Below are 14,591 nucleotides of genomic sequence, written 5' to 3' on the forward strand. Positions count from 1 at the left end.
ACAGAAACATTACAAAAACAGTACAAAACAGCGCCAGGGTCTTTTAAACTCAATAAAGTAACTAAAATAGAATGCAAAATATATATATATATATATATATATATATATATATATATATATATATATATATATATATATATATATATATATATATATATATATATATATATATATATATATATATATGTATGTAACAAAATGTAAAGCCATAGGCTCACACAAGTTCCGTAAATATTTTTAAATTTCAAACACAGCATCATAGTTTTCACAGCTTTTTGGTTAAACACGCAATTTTTTTTATTATTTTTTTTATTTTTTAAATTTTTTTACGCCCATCAAAAAATGAATGACTTAAAATTGTATTTTCAAAAATGCTGTTTTTGTTTTACAAATATTATGACACCTTGTAGCATATTGCAAAGTGGAATACAGTATATTACAGTATTTTTTAATGTATTTTTTATTTTATAAACCTTTATTTATAACATGCGACAACCAAGAAATAATAATAATCAAAACAAGTACAGAAACATTACAAAAACAGTACAAAACAGCGCCAGGGTGTTTTAAACTCAATAAAGTAACTAAAATAGAATGCAATATATATATATATATATGTTACAAAATGTAAAGCCATAGGCTCACACAAGTTCCGTAAATATTTTTAAATTTGAAACACAGCATCATAGTTTTCACAGCTTTTTGGTTAAACACGCAAACTTTTGATCAACGCCCAATCGACATGAGCACAAACACAACAGACGAAGAAGACACGGTGCAATACCGCCATCTAGTGGTGCAATCATTACTGTTCCTCCCATTGAATTGAATGAAAAGCACGATTTTAAAAGGTGTAAAAAATAAAAATAAAAAATCCGTGCTTTTAAATAAAGGGAAGAAAAGAGCCGGAATGTAAAGAATTTGTATGAATATTTCCGTGTGTGTGTATATATATTTTAATATTTGTTATTACTTGCCTATGATGATAAGAGTTAGCTGTATCGTTGTGATTTTATTCCGTATTTAAAATGTAAAAAAAAATAAAAAAAGAAAAAGCTTATGTGTATCACAAAGTTTTTAATTATTCATGAATGAAGATGGAGTTTTTTTTTGTATACACCAAGCTTATTTGGATTGTCTTAATTGGGCCCTTTGGTCTTTTTTTCTTGCCTCAAATGTCCACGCTGCTCCACAAACACTTTTGGGATACAAAATACGCTGCTGGAATTATTACATCATTAGCATTCATCCCGTGTAACAGTACTGTAATTAGTCAAATGTGAATTATGTTGCTTTTGCATTTATTGATCGAATTATTTGGCAATCGATGCTTGTTGAAATTGCCAGCAAAATGGCACTTTATTTTTCTTTTTATTCCCCGACTCGATCACCTTGACAGTGACGCCTCTCTTGTAAAAGTTCATCATGTGAAGCTCTTTGTTTGTCACTCCAGGATGTCTCCACGCAGACACACGCAGCTGTAAATATTGTCCACTCTCGGTGTGCGTGTGCGCGCGCAGCCGTCTGACGTCATTTGTTTGTACTGTAAAGAAGTCATATAGAAGATGCAAAAGAGGGAGGAAAAAAAGAAGACAAAGATGAATACATTGCAGAGCAATAAACTATTATTCCGGATATAGTACGCTTGTTGTCTTGTGGGTTTGTTGACTATTGTTTGATGAATGATAATGAAATTGCCTTCATTATGTTTTTAATTTACCGTTTTAATTTTTTATTTTTTTTAGACTAACACAAAAAAGAAGTTTGAAAATGTTTTGTGTTTTTTTATTTTTTTGTATATATTTTTAAGCAAGTTAATTATTTTTAATAAACATTTTTTTGCTTTTTTTTTTTTTTTTTTTAAATTTACCTGCAGAATATGCATGGGAAAGAAAATGCATGTAATAATATAATAATAATATAACTTATGCAAATTACAGAAGTAAACAAAAATTGTATAACATTTAAGTAATGTTTTGTGTTTTTTTATTTTTTTGTATATATTTTTAAGCAAGTTAATTATTTTTAATAAACATTTTTTTGCTTTTTTTTTTTTTTTTTAAATTTACCTGCAGAATATGCATGGGAAACAAAATGCATGTAATAATATAATAATAATATAACTTATGCAAATTACAGAAGTAAACAAAAATTGTATAACATTTAAGTTATTTTCACTTTAGCCTAAACCCTTTCAGTCTGCAACATTTTTAATTTATGAATGTACAACTGTTTGTTTGTATAAAACTGTTGACCATTGACCGAAGAAATAATAAACTAAACTAAAACTTTATTATTATATTTATATTATGTCAGGTTCCATTAAACTGATGAAAAAACTATCAAACACAACGTATAAATAAATACAGTCCTGTTACTGTTGCTACAAGAAAATAAAAAAGCATAAACAACACATCAGTGCACTGTAAGATACAACTTTCAACTGCACTTGTAAAGTAATATCCATCATTTCTGACTCAATTTAAAACGTTTTAAAGTTCATATATCCCCCCCCGCGACCCCGAAAGGGACAAGCGGTAGAAAAAATGGATGGATGCATGTAAATATTTATTCAAAAATACACAATTCATACAATGAATTAATATACGTTATGCAAATTACAGAAGTAAACAAATATTGTATTACATTTAAGTTGTTTTTCACTTTATTATAATATATATTTATTATAGGAGGTATTTATGTCAGATTCCATTAAACTGATGAAAAAACTATCAAACACAACAGATAAATAAATACAGTCCTGTTACTGTTGCTGCAAGAAAATAAAAAAGCATAAACAACACACATATCCATCATTTCTGACTTAATTTAAAACGTTTTAAAGTTCATACAGTATATTCCTATCAGACTGTGATTGTGTTCATGTGCCTGTTATGCGCAGTTTTCCACAGAGGGGCGTCAGAACACAACAAAAGCAAGCAACCGAAGTCGAGTTGCTTTGTCTGAAAAGTTATATTAGCATTCAAATTATTATCTTGCCAGGCGTGAAATGCATGAATATTCGACCACTTTCAGGTGACATTCAGATTCATTAAGAGTTGCAACTTTGATGTGCCAAAATTAACGAGACAGTTTGAGTAATATAAATGAGTACTTAATCAGCAAATTACCGAACAGAGTTTAGTATGAAATATAATGCATAACGCATAATGACGAAAGTTTAAAAAGTGGTCTTTTTTTTTTTTTTTTTTTTTAAGTTATTTTTCACAGGAAGCGGGACAGTTTTGTGTGTAACACAATGCGGAAGCAACTCGTCGAACAGCCGTTGTTAACTCTTACAGACGTCAAAGGAATGAAACACTATATAAATATACATACATGTATTATAAGTTATTTATGTATGATACATGTATCAATTAATGAAAAACTATTTTTTTTGTTTTGAAAATGTGATTAATTTGTTCCGCTTACGGTAGCGTCTCGTGTACTTCCGCGTACAATATTTCCCCCCCCTCCTCCTCTCCCCCCACCCCCTACATCACTCCGCGCACTTCACTTCACTGACACACGACAACTTTCCAACAGGAAACCTTACTTTGACGATACCGCCTGACGTTTTTCTCCCTCTTTGCTGGTGAGTAAAGCTTTCAAACGTTAACCTACCCCCCCCTGCGTACTGCATGGCTCGCCACAAAGCGAGGGACTTTGTAAAGTGTCTAAAAAAAACCAGCAAAGTAGCGGCGGAACTCTACTTTTTATTTTATTTTATTTTTACAAACCGTCAATTTCATGACAAATTGACCGCAACTAACCGCACTATGTCGCCTAATCACTCGTATTTTAATTGTTTAATTATGCAGTGGAATACTTTAGAGTTGCGTGTCGGTGGGGGTTGTGTGTGATTAAAACAACTCCTGCGTTTGTTTGTTTGAGTGCAAAGATCGTGTTGCTTTTGATGTCTCGACCAAAAAATCGGAAAAAACAAAGAGTTACTTACACTCCATTTACACACGTATGTAAGCTGTGTTGTTTACATGCCGTGACAGCTCGTCATTATTTTATATGATGTATTGCAACGGTGCAACATGTAAACTGCCCCCACTCTCATAGTTAAAGATGCAGACGTGATCAATAAGTAGTGTCTGTGTGTTATTGATTGGGGAGGGTTTTTTTCCCCGCCTGTGTGTGTTTCCTCTCCCAGGAAGCTACAGTGCACAATTAAGTTAGTAGAGATCATTTTAAAATGTGTAAATAATTTATATAATAATTATGAAATAATGCATGATAGTCTAGATATTTTTCATTTATTATTATTAATTTCTTTATTTTATATCTGTTTGTGATTTTGTTTTTATTCCGTGTAAAATGAATATCCCTGTAGATCAGGGGCCGTACTTATCAAGCTTCCTAGAATTACTCCTAAGAAGTCTGCTAAGAGTTGACTTAAGAGTAAATAAATTCTTCGCTGAAAGCTGCACTTAAAAGTTAGTTATCAAGCGTCTTACTCACACTTTCAGCGAAGTGTAGGACTGAATCTTAAGTGTCACACTCAGAGCTGAATTACGACATTACTATGTGCCGTAAACGCAATTTTAGGTGACGTCATTTCTGTGTCCATAGAAATGACCAATCACGGAAGGGAATCCGTTGTCTAAGAATAAAGAAATATCTTGGAAATATTTAAGTGGACAATGGGAGTGTATATTTTGACAATAAACTACAAAATAATACAAAACAAACTAGTCCCCGCCGGCACTCACGCTACCGCTCCCTCTCTTCTATCACGTCACTCACCTCACGGCCACACACATACGCTACTGTCATAACATTTTCTTTCCAATTCATTAATTAGGCAACTAATTTGAAACTGGTGTGGGTGGCTCTATATATACTAGCCCACTGCAGACACATGCAGAAATCAACAAGGAATCGAAAAGTATTAAATCTGTGACAAAAATAATATCCGCTCTGTCTAAACGATACCGTTTGATCAGCTGCTCGTCATCAAAAAAAACAACAACATTGTTCCGTTCCCTGAACGTTCGCACACGTCTCTCTCGCCTCAGTGCCATCCCCTGCTGGCAACTCCTAACCACTTAAGACACCTCTGAAGGTCTCTTAAATATCGTGGAGAGTAGGAGTGATTCTTAGACTTAAGAACATTGATAAAAAGCTTTTATTCTTAAGTTTGAGAGTAGGACTACATTTCGCAAATTCTCAGGACTTAAGTGTAAAATGGCACTCTAAGAAGCTTACTAAGTACGGCCCCAGGGTTGGCCAACTGCATACTGAAAAATGAAAACATTTTCTACATAAAAAAAAATGCTTAAACCAACTCGATGCATACCTGTATCTGATTAGTTATTTAGAAAAATACTGTATTTACATTGTTGTTGTTTTTTATGTCTTAACATGTGTTTAGGGGCTAGAAGTTGTTTTTTTTCCTGGCCCCAAACTGAGCTCCCGCACCCCATAGGACCTCAGTTTGAGATCAAGTCTTTTTTTTTTTACTAAACCTTCCCCCATGTTTTAAAAACTTTCCCCACCTTTATGGGTTGCACAAGCGGCGACCCATCAGCGTTCGTAATGTACGTTTGCTCTTGAACGGGTCTGAGCTGAAAATGTAATTTCGTTGTACTTTTTGAGTGCAATGACAAAATCAATCTATCTATCTATCTATCTATCTATCTATCTATCTATCTATCTATCTATCTATCTATCTATCTATCTATCTATCTATCTATCTATCTATCTATCTATCTATCTATCTATCTATCTATCTATCTATCTATCTATCTATCTATCTATCTATATGATTGATATATATATATATATATATATATATATATATATATATATATATATATATATATATATATATATATATATATATATATATATATATATATTAGGGCTGCAACAACTAATCGATTAAATCGATTAAAATCGATTATAAAAAATAGTTGCCGATTAATTTAGTCATCGATTTGTTGGATCTATGCTATGCGCATGCGCAGAGGCTTTTTAAAATATATATATATATACATATATATATATTTTTTTTTAAATAAACCTTTATTTATAAACTGCAACATGTACAAACAGCTGAGAAACAATAATCAAAATAAGTATGGTGCCAGTATGCTGGTTTTTTTCAATAAATTACTGGAAAGGATAGAAATGTAGTTTGTCTCTTTTATCCGATTATTAATCGATTAATCGAAGTAATAATCGACAGATTAATCGATTATCAAATTAATCGTTAGTTGCAGCCCTAATATATATATATATAGTCGATGTTTCTGTGGTTTGTCCGTTATACAGTGCTCAATACCGGGGGAGAGCGTAATATACGTTAGGTCAGGAAAAAACACAGGGGCTATTATATCCCTACAAGCCTGTTTTGCAGGGAAACAGGCTTGTAGGGATGAAATAGCCTCTGTGTTTTTTCCTGACCTAACGTATCTATCCATCTATCTATGTATCTTTTCATTAATAATGAATTCGTTGAATTTTCCGAACATGTCGAAGGCCGATACAAACTATTTCCGAAACGAAAATGGCCACACTTCGGAGAAAATGGTAAATTATATTAACAATAACATAATTTGTGATCATTTAGATTTTTTTAAAATTATATTTTGATTATATTAGGACATGTGAGCTCTGTCAAATCACTCATCATTTGCTCTCAAAGGTGGAGCAGAGTGAACCACCCACATCTGAACAAGTGCAGACTTGTATCGAAGCCTAAAGGCCACCTTGTCTTCCGTTTAAAAGGAATGTTGCCTCGTTTAATGGCACTTCTCTCTCTCGTTACCTCGTCGTTGTAATAACGGGGGTCCACGTGGTAAACTGGCCCACCGTTGGCGTAAACAGCCGTTCTGTATGAGAGGTATCAACCCTGTTAGCGTGGAACAGCCAGAGGGTATCCCGAGGCGCTGCGTTTGCAGGCGAGCTAATAATAATTTATTATAGTCGGGGCTCGGACTTCAAAGCTGGCGCAGGTATTCTTCTCTGGCTTGATGCAGGAGTGATGAACAGGCAGAAGATAAGCAGAGACAGACCTCTTCTTCCCGTCTTTGAGGTCTGCTGATGACTCCTGCATGAGCTGAGTGTGAAATGCATTGTTTTGTTAAATAACGAGCATTAGTGCTGTGTCTTCTGAGGTTTTCTTTGTGTATAGACATGTGTGCTGGGATGGATTCATGCAAATCAAAAACTGTACAGTTGAATCTCTAAAGCAGACTTTCGGGAGGGGAAAATATGCCCTTAAAAAATGGTGCAAACCTCATGCGTAAGGTTTTCGTAGCCCCCAGTGTACTTCACAGGAGCTCATTTCAGTGTTTTCATTACCGTTTTGTGGCTTTTTAGCTTTCTCCGTCCCTGTCTCGTCACCTTTTCGTCTCACTGGTGGAAAAGCAGCAACATGGAAAGACTTACTCCAGTCTAGCTCACCCAGTCTTGAGGCGTAGGATTGGGAAAAGCTGATGCGACAAGAGAATAAAGTTATTCATTGGAGAAGGCTGGGGGGGGGGGGGGGGAAATCCAGACTTCGTAAATGGATGTTTACTCTTGTGTGGGTGTGAGTTGGGGTGAAAGGTCTCACTCAGAGGCGACTTTGCTGTGGACACTTGGAAATGATAGCAGCAGCCGTGTACAGGCGCTGGTAAGTAGAGAATGCAGTTCCTCGGGAAGTCATGTGTATATGCATATTGTAATAATTGTAAATGGGCAGGATGTGTAATATGTGGACGTGTTGAACATGGCAGCTGCACAAGGTTGGACTGTTGGGTCGAAACGTGTGCAAAAGCTGGGCAGAAATGATGAAAGTGCTTTGAGGCAATGCCCTGGCATCATTTCCACCTCATTGCTTTTTCTGTCCATCATTTTGCCTTTGATGTTGCTGCCGAGAAAGTCTGTATATTTCAGAAAACAACATTTGAAAAACACGCAGAACACGCATTGGAATGAACAGACCACTCTAAGCACGGTAACAGCAGGGTCTTAAAAAGTCTCAAATCCAATAATTACAATTGAATGTTTTAAATTCTATCAATATCTCATAAAAAAGACTCAAAGGGGACCTATTGTGCAAAAACAAATTTTCTTACCCATTGGCACCAGTTTTTGTGCACAATTGAACTTTGGGTTAGGAACTTAAATTGGTTCTTAAACATGGTTTGTAAATCAAAAAGTTTATATAGTGAAGCATAGTTCTCCATAAGAAACAATGCAAACGTAACTTATGTTTGCATTGTTTCTTATGGAGAACTTATGTTACATAAGTAATTGGTTCAACCCTTGGCAAAATGCCCTACTTGAGTTTAAGAATGCACACTTTGAAGACACAATAAAATCTATACATATATTTATGTACCGTATCTTTCGGACTATAAGGCGCACTTAAAATCCTTTCATTTTCTCAAAACTCAACAGTGAGCCTAATGTACGGAATAATTCTGGTTGTGCTTACCGACCTCGAAGCTATTTTATTTGGTACATGGTGTAATCATAAGTGTGACCAGTAGATGGCAGTCACACATAAGAGATACGTGTAGACTGCAATATGATGGCAGTCACACATAAGAGATACATGTAGACTGCAATATGATGGCAGTCACACATAAGAGATACATGTAGACTGCAATATGACTCAAGTAAACAACATAAAAATGATATATGTTCCATTGAAAATATAGAACATTACACACGGCGCTCAAAAATCTATCAAAATGTTTCAGTACGACTTTGGGAAGCTATGAAGCCGCACCGCTTGATGGATTGTACTGTGTATATATGTATATATATATGTGTATGTATATATATGTATGTATATACAAATGTATGTGTATATATATGTATATGTATGTATATACATATGTACTGTATGTATGTATATATGGATTAGGGCTGCAACAACTAATCGATTAAAATCGATTATAAAAATAGTTGGCGATTAATTTAGTCATCGATTTTTTTGGATCTATGCTATGCGCATGCGCAGAGGCAATTTATTTATTTATTTATTTATTTTTTAATAAACCTTTATTTGTAAACTGCAACATGTACAAACAGCTGAGAAACAATAATCAAAATAAGTATGGTGCCAGTATGCTGTTTTTTTTTCAATAAAATACTGGAAAGGATAGAAATGCAGTTTGTCTCTTTTATCCGATTATTAATCGATTAATCAAAGTAATAATGGACAGATTAATCGATTATCAGATTAATCGTTAGTTGCAGCCCTAATATGGATTTGTATATATGTTAGGGGTGTAACCGTACGTGTATTTGTATTGAACCGTTTCGGTACGGGGATTTCGTTTCGGTTCGGAGGTGTACCAAACGAGTTTCCACATGGACATATTAAGTAGCGTACCGCACATTGTGTAAACAATGCACACCGAGGCACAACACACAGCATGCTAGCTGCTAGCAGCTAGCAGCAACCGGGCTAGGATAGACTGACCATACGTCTTCTTTTCACCGGACATGTCCTCTTTTGCGGGGCTGTCCGGGCGGAGTTTCTTAAATGCCTCAAATGTCCGGCATTTTGAGTTAGGTTTGCGTGTATTTTCAATGTACGTTCAGGGTTAAGAAGGGGTTAAAAACAAAACAAATTGTGTGCACAGCAGCATTGGTGAGGGAGGGGCAGAGACAGAGAGAGTGAGAGAGTTATGATAAACACATGCGTCGCCAGGCTCTGCTTTTTATCCATAGATATATCAGATTTAATTTTTTATTATCTATAACAGGGGTGTCAAAAGTGTGCCCCGGAAGCCATTTGCGGCCCACAGCTAATGTTTTAAAGGCCCACGGCACATTCTAAAAATACTATTAAAATAAACAAAAACATAACAAAAGTGAAATGAAAAAAAAAGCTTAAAGGTTAAATGTAATTTAGAAAAAGTTGCAATGTTGACTAATAAAACAAAGCTGTTTTTTTTTTTTCTTTCAAACTGTCATTGCTCAAAACATAATATTGAATCAAAATCAATGTTATTATGAATTATTGACCTATCCAAGGTTCCGATTACTTCACATCAAATATTCCACTAAGAAAAATATTTTTGGGGGAAGATTTTGCAAATTTGGTAAATAAATAACCCCAAAATTTATATTTTGTTCTTTTCTTACTGTACTGAAAATGAACCGAACCCTGACCTCTAAACCGAGGTACGTACCGAACCGAAATTTTTTTGTACCGTTACACCCCTAATATATATATATATATATATATATATATATATATATATATATATATATATATACACTACCGTTCAAAAGTTTGGGGTCACATTGAAATGTCCTTATTTTTGAAAGAAAAGCACTGTACTTTTCAATGAAGATAACTTTAAACTAGTCTTAACTTTAAAGAAATACACTCTATACATTGCTAATGTGGTAAATGACTATTCTAGCTGCAAATGTCTGCTTTTTGGTGCAATATCTACATAGGTGTATAGAGGCCCATTTCCAGCAACTATCGGCCGATATATGCGTTAAAATTTAATATCGGAAATTATCGGTATCGTTTTTTTATTATCGGTATCGTTTTTTTTTTTTTTGTTTTTTTTAATTAAATCAACATAAAAAACACAAGATACACTTACAATTAGTGCACCAACCCAAAAAACCTCCCTCCCCCATTTACACTCATTCACACAAAAGGGTTGTTTCCTTCTGTTATTAATATTCTGGTTCCTACATTATATATCAATATATATCAATACAGTCTGCAAGGGATACAGTCCGTAAGCACACATGATTGTGCGTGCTGCTGGTCCACTAATAGTACTAACCTTTAACAGTTAATTTTACTAATTTTCATTCATTACTAGTTTCTATGTAACTGTTTTTATATTGTTGTACTTTCTTTTTTATTCAAGAAAATGTTTATTTATCTTATTTTACAAATTTAAAAAAAAAGTACCTTATCTTCACCATACCTGGTTGTCCAAATTAGGCATAATAATGTGTTAATTCCACGACTGCATATATCGGTTGATATCGGTATCGGTTAATATCGGTATCGGTAATTAAAGAGTTGGACAATATCGGAATATCGGATATCGGCAAAAAGCCATTATCGGACATCCCTAGTTCTAATGATACAATGCGTTTGCTCATTGGCTCAGAAGGCTAATTGATGATTAGAAAACCCTTGTGCAATCATGTTCACACATCTGAAAACACTTTAGCTCGTTACAGAAGATACAAAACTGACCTTCCTTTGAGCAGATTGAGTTTCTGGAGCATCACATTTGTGGGGTCAATTAAACGCTCAAAATGGCCAGAAAAAGAGAACTTTCATCTGAAACTCGACAGTCTATTCTTGTTCGTAGAAACGAAGGCTATTCCACAAAATTGTTTGGGTGACCCCAAACTTTTGAACGGTAGTGTATATATATAGTACATAATAAAATACATATATATATGTATATGTATATGTATATACATGTATATGTAATGTCTTTAGAGCGTTTGAATAAAAACACAAAATGCAAATGTCAGCTATTAGGCACGTAAAATGCAATATATTCGGCTATCATCACTGTGTGGTGTATGTGTACTGTTTTATAATGTTAAAACAAACTTACACAGCATTTAATGAGTAGTAATTAGGGATGTTACAGTATTGTAAACACTGCGGTTCAAATCATTAATAAGTATGTCGGATAGCAATAATATTTATATCTGACCCCAGGAGATCGATATTATTTCCCTCTAAGTTCCCTCCCCCATCGTGGAAATACACAACTTTTGTGTGCTGATTGCAAAAATGTACCTTTTTAGACTTTTCCCCAACAGCACAAACGGCTCAAATAAAATGAAGTCCAGACCCACAAACAGCTGACTATAAATAAACCACAGCATGGCCCATATGCTAACAGTCTTTGTGTTTGGCCTCAGCAATTAGCGCTACACACACACACGGAAGTAGGTAGTTGAACTGCCAGTCGATTGCTCCTGGCCTATCGCATGTTTCCATGCAGCCACTGACCTCTATGTAGGCAGAGAAGAGGGGGTTGGAGTGCAGTTGAGTGGGGCGCTCCATGAGTTGGAGCAAGGGAGAGAAAATGAGGCTGCATTAAGTCGATTTTATTTATTTTCTTACGTTTCCGTTCCGACTAATAGAAAATATTTGGAAAGCCGTGTGAAAGTAAGGGGAATCATGTGAAGAGAAATTTAGTAGCCGAAAAAGAGTAATACATCTCATGTAATGCTTACAGCAATCCAACATTTGTGTTTGAAGGTGAAGCCATGGAGGGAAAAAACAAGGCCTGATCTTATTTTAGCCGCCAAGGTAATGCTCGATAAATGACATAATTGGCCCTTGTCTGATTGCCATGAATGCATCACTGGGGGGGCCAGCCTCCTACCTCCCTGGCCTGCACAAGAACCCACTTTGTGTGTTAGCACTGAAGGTGGCGGAGGTTAAAAGACGCTGCATTTACAATGGTAGTATTCCCTTTTGGTTGTTCTGAACTCCTGTTTCCACACCAGGGTGTTGTACTGAGCAGATTAATGGTGGTGCTTGCTGAGGTAGTTCAGGCTGCTGGATGTTAACTGCTCATGATGACTTTAAAGGCCTACTGAAATGAAATGTTTTTATTTAAACGGGAGTAGCAGATCCATTCTATGTGTCATACTTGATCATTTTGCGATATTGCCATAATTTTGCTGAAAGGATTTAGTATAGAACAACGTCGATAAAGTTCGCAACTTTTGGTCTCTGATAAAAAAAAACCTTGCCCCTACCGGAAGTAGCGTGACGTTGTCAGTTGTTCACTCCCTCATATTTTCCTATTGTTTTCAACGCAGCTAGAGCGATTCGGACCATTACCCCATTAATTTGAGCGAGGATGAAAGATTCGTGGACGAGGAACGTTAGAGTGACGCACTAGAATGCAGTGAAATACATATCTTTTTTCGCTCTGACCGTAACTTAGGTACAAGCTGGCTCATTGGATTCCACACTTTCTCCTTTTTCTATTGTGGATCACGGATTTGTATTTTAAACCACCTGGGATACTATATCCTCTTGAAAATGAGAGTCGAGAACGCGAAATGGACATTCAGTGCCTTTTATCTCCACGACAATACATCGGCGAAATGCTTTAGCTACGAGCTAACGTGATAGCATCGTGCTTTAACTGCATATAGAAACAAAAAAAATAAACCCCTGACTGGAAGGATAGATATCAACAATACTATTAAACCGTGGACATGTAAATATACGGTTAATGTTTTCCAGGCTGGCGAAGGTTAACAATGCTGTGCTAACGACGCCATTGAAGCTAACTTAGCAACCGGACCGCACAGAGCTATGCTAAAAACATTAGCTCTCCACCTACGCCAGCCAGCCCTCATCTGCTCATCAACACCCGTGCTCACCTGCGTTCCAGCGATCGGCGGAAGGACGAAGGACTTCACCTGATGCGTTTGGCGGCCTGGAGACGTAGGAAGTCAAGGTGAGGTCGGCGGCTAGCGCGTCTGCTCTCCAACAAAGTCCTCCTGGTTGTGTTGCTGTAGTCCGCTGCTAATACACCGATCCCACCTCCAACTGTCTTCTTTGCAGCCTTCATTGTTCATTAAACAAATTGCAAAAGATGTCCAGAATACTGTGGAATTATGAAATGAAAACAGAGCTTTTTGTATAGGATTCTACGGGGTACCATAACTTCCGTTAAACTGACTTCGTCACGCGCATACGTCATCATACCGCGACGTTTCAGCCGGATATTTCCCGGGAAATTTTAAATGTCACTTTATAAGTTAACCCGGCCGTATTGGCATGTGTTGCAATGTTAAGATTTCATCATTGATATATAAACTATCAGACTGCGTGGTCGGTAGTAGTGGCTTTCAGTAGGCCTTTAAATGCAGTTAATCAAAGAGTCAAAAAGCACCAGTGCAGTAGCCTTATCTTTGGAGGATAACTCCAAGTCACGACAGACATTAATTTCACCACCCTCAGCTGGGCATTTAGCACCACATTCGGTCTTTCTGTTTACTTGCACATGAGCTTGCAACCACAAGTGGAACAGGAAAAGATTGACTGTGATTGGCTGTTGTCACGGACATTTCCGGCATGTTTTGACAGGCATTGTGGGCGCTGTTCTGTCATTTGCAGCCTTTTTCCCCCAAAAGTAATAGTTTATTTAGAGACAAGACCGCATTATAAGCTACGCTATTCACTAGGGGTGTAAAAAAAAAAAAAGATTTTCAAATGAATCACGATTATTACTTGTTACGATTCTTAATTGATTTTAAAAAATCTAGTCGATTTAAAACAAATACTGTATATATGTATGTATCCAGTGTTTCCCACACATTCATTTATTTGTGGCGGCCCGCCACGAAAGAATTACGTCCGCCACAAATCTTTATTTTTTTATTTTTTTATTTTTTTTTGTCCTGTCCAGCTTCTCAGGCAAATCATATAGTTGATGTAGATGCCCATATAGGCTGTTCAGATTTACTTTACAAAAGAGAAGTGTAGGATACTTCTCTTGTTGCCTTATTTGTATTTGACCACTACTGTTTTCTGTTTATTTTTTACTGACACCTCTGCCTCTGTTTCACTTTATGTTGCTGGTAAATAATATGGTTGTAGTAGTAGG

The 14,591-nt window shown here is 35.7% G+C and overlaps 1 protein-coding gene across 4 annotated transcripts in view; it reads left to right on the forward strand.

The window, feature by feature from the left end:
* The first annotated feature begins 3,467 nt into the window (after positions 1 to 3,467).
* arhgef1b (Rho guanine nucleotide exchange factor (GEF) 1b) overlaps positions 3,468 to 14,591 on the forward strand; it is a 163,859-nt gene continuing 152,735 nt past the window's right edge. For 3 of the 4 annotated variants that reach the window (XR_009827820.1, XM_062063919.1, XM_062063922.1), the window contains exon 1: positions 3,468 to 3,595. The gene's annotated coding sequence lies outside the window, so the exon portion shown is untranslated. Of the gene's footprint in view, positions 3,596 to 7,599; positions 7,631 to 14,591 lie in introns of those variants that run through there. The other variant, XM_062063920.1, reaches the window with a different exon arrangement.

Source organism: Entelurus aequoreus, linkage group LG11, assembly GCF_033978785.1.
Source record: "Entelurus aequoreus isolate RoL-2023_Sb linkage group LG11, RoL_Eaeq_v1.1, whole genome shotgun sequence".
Taxonomy (NCBI): domain Eukaryota; kingdom Metazoa; phylum Chordata; class Actinopteri; order Syngnathiformes; family Syngnathidae; genus Entelurus; species Entelurus aequoreus.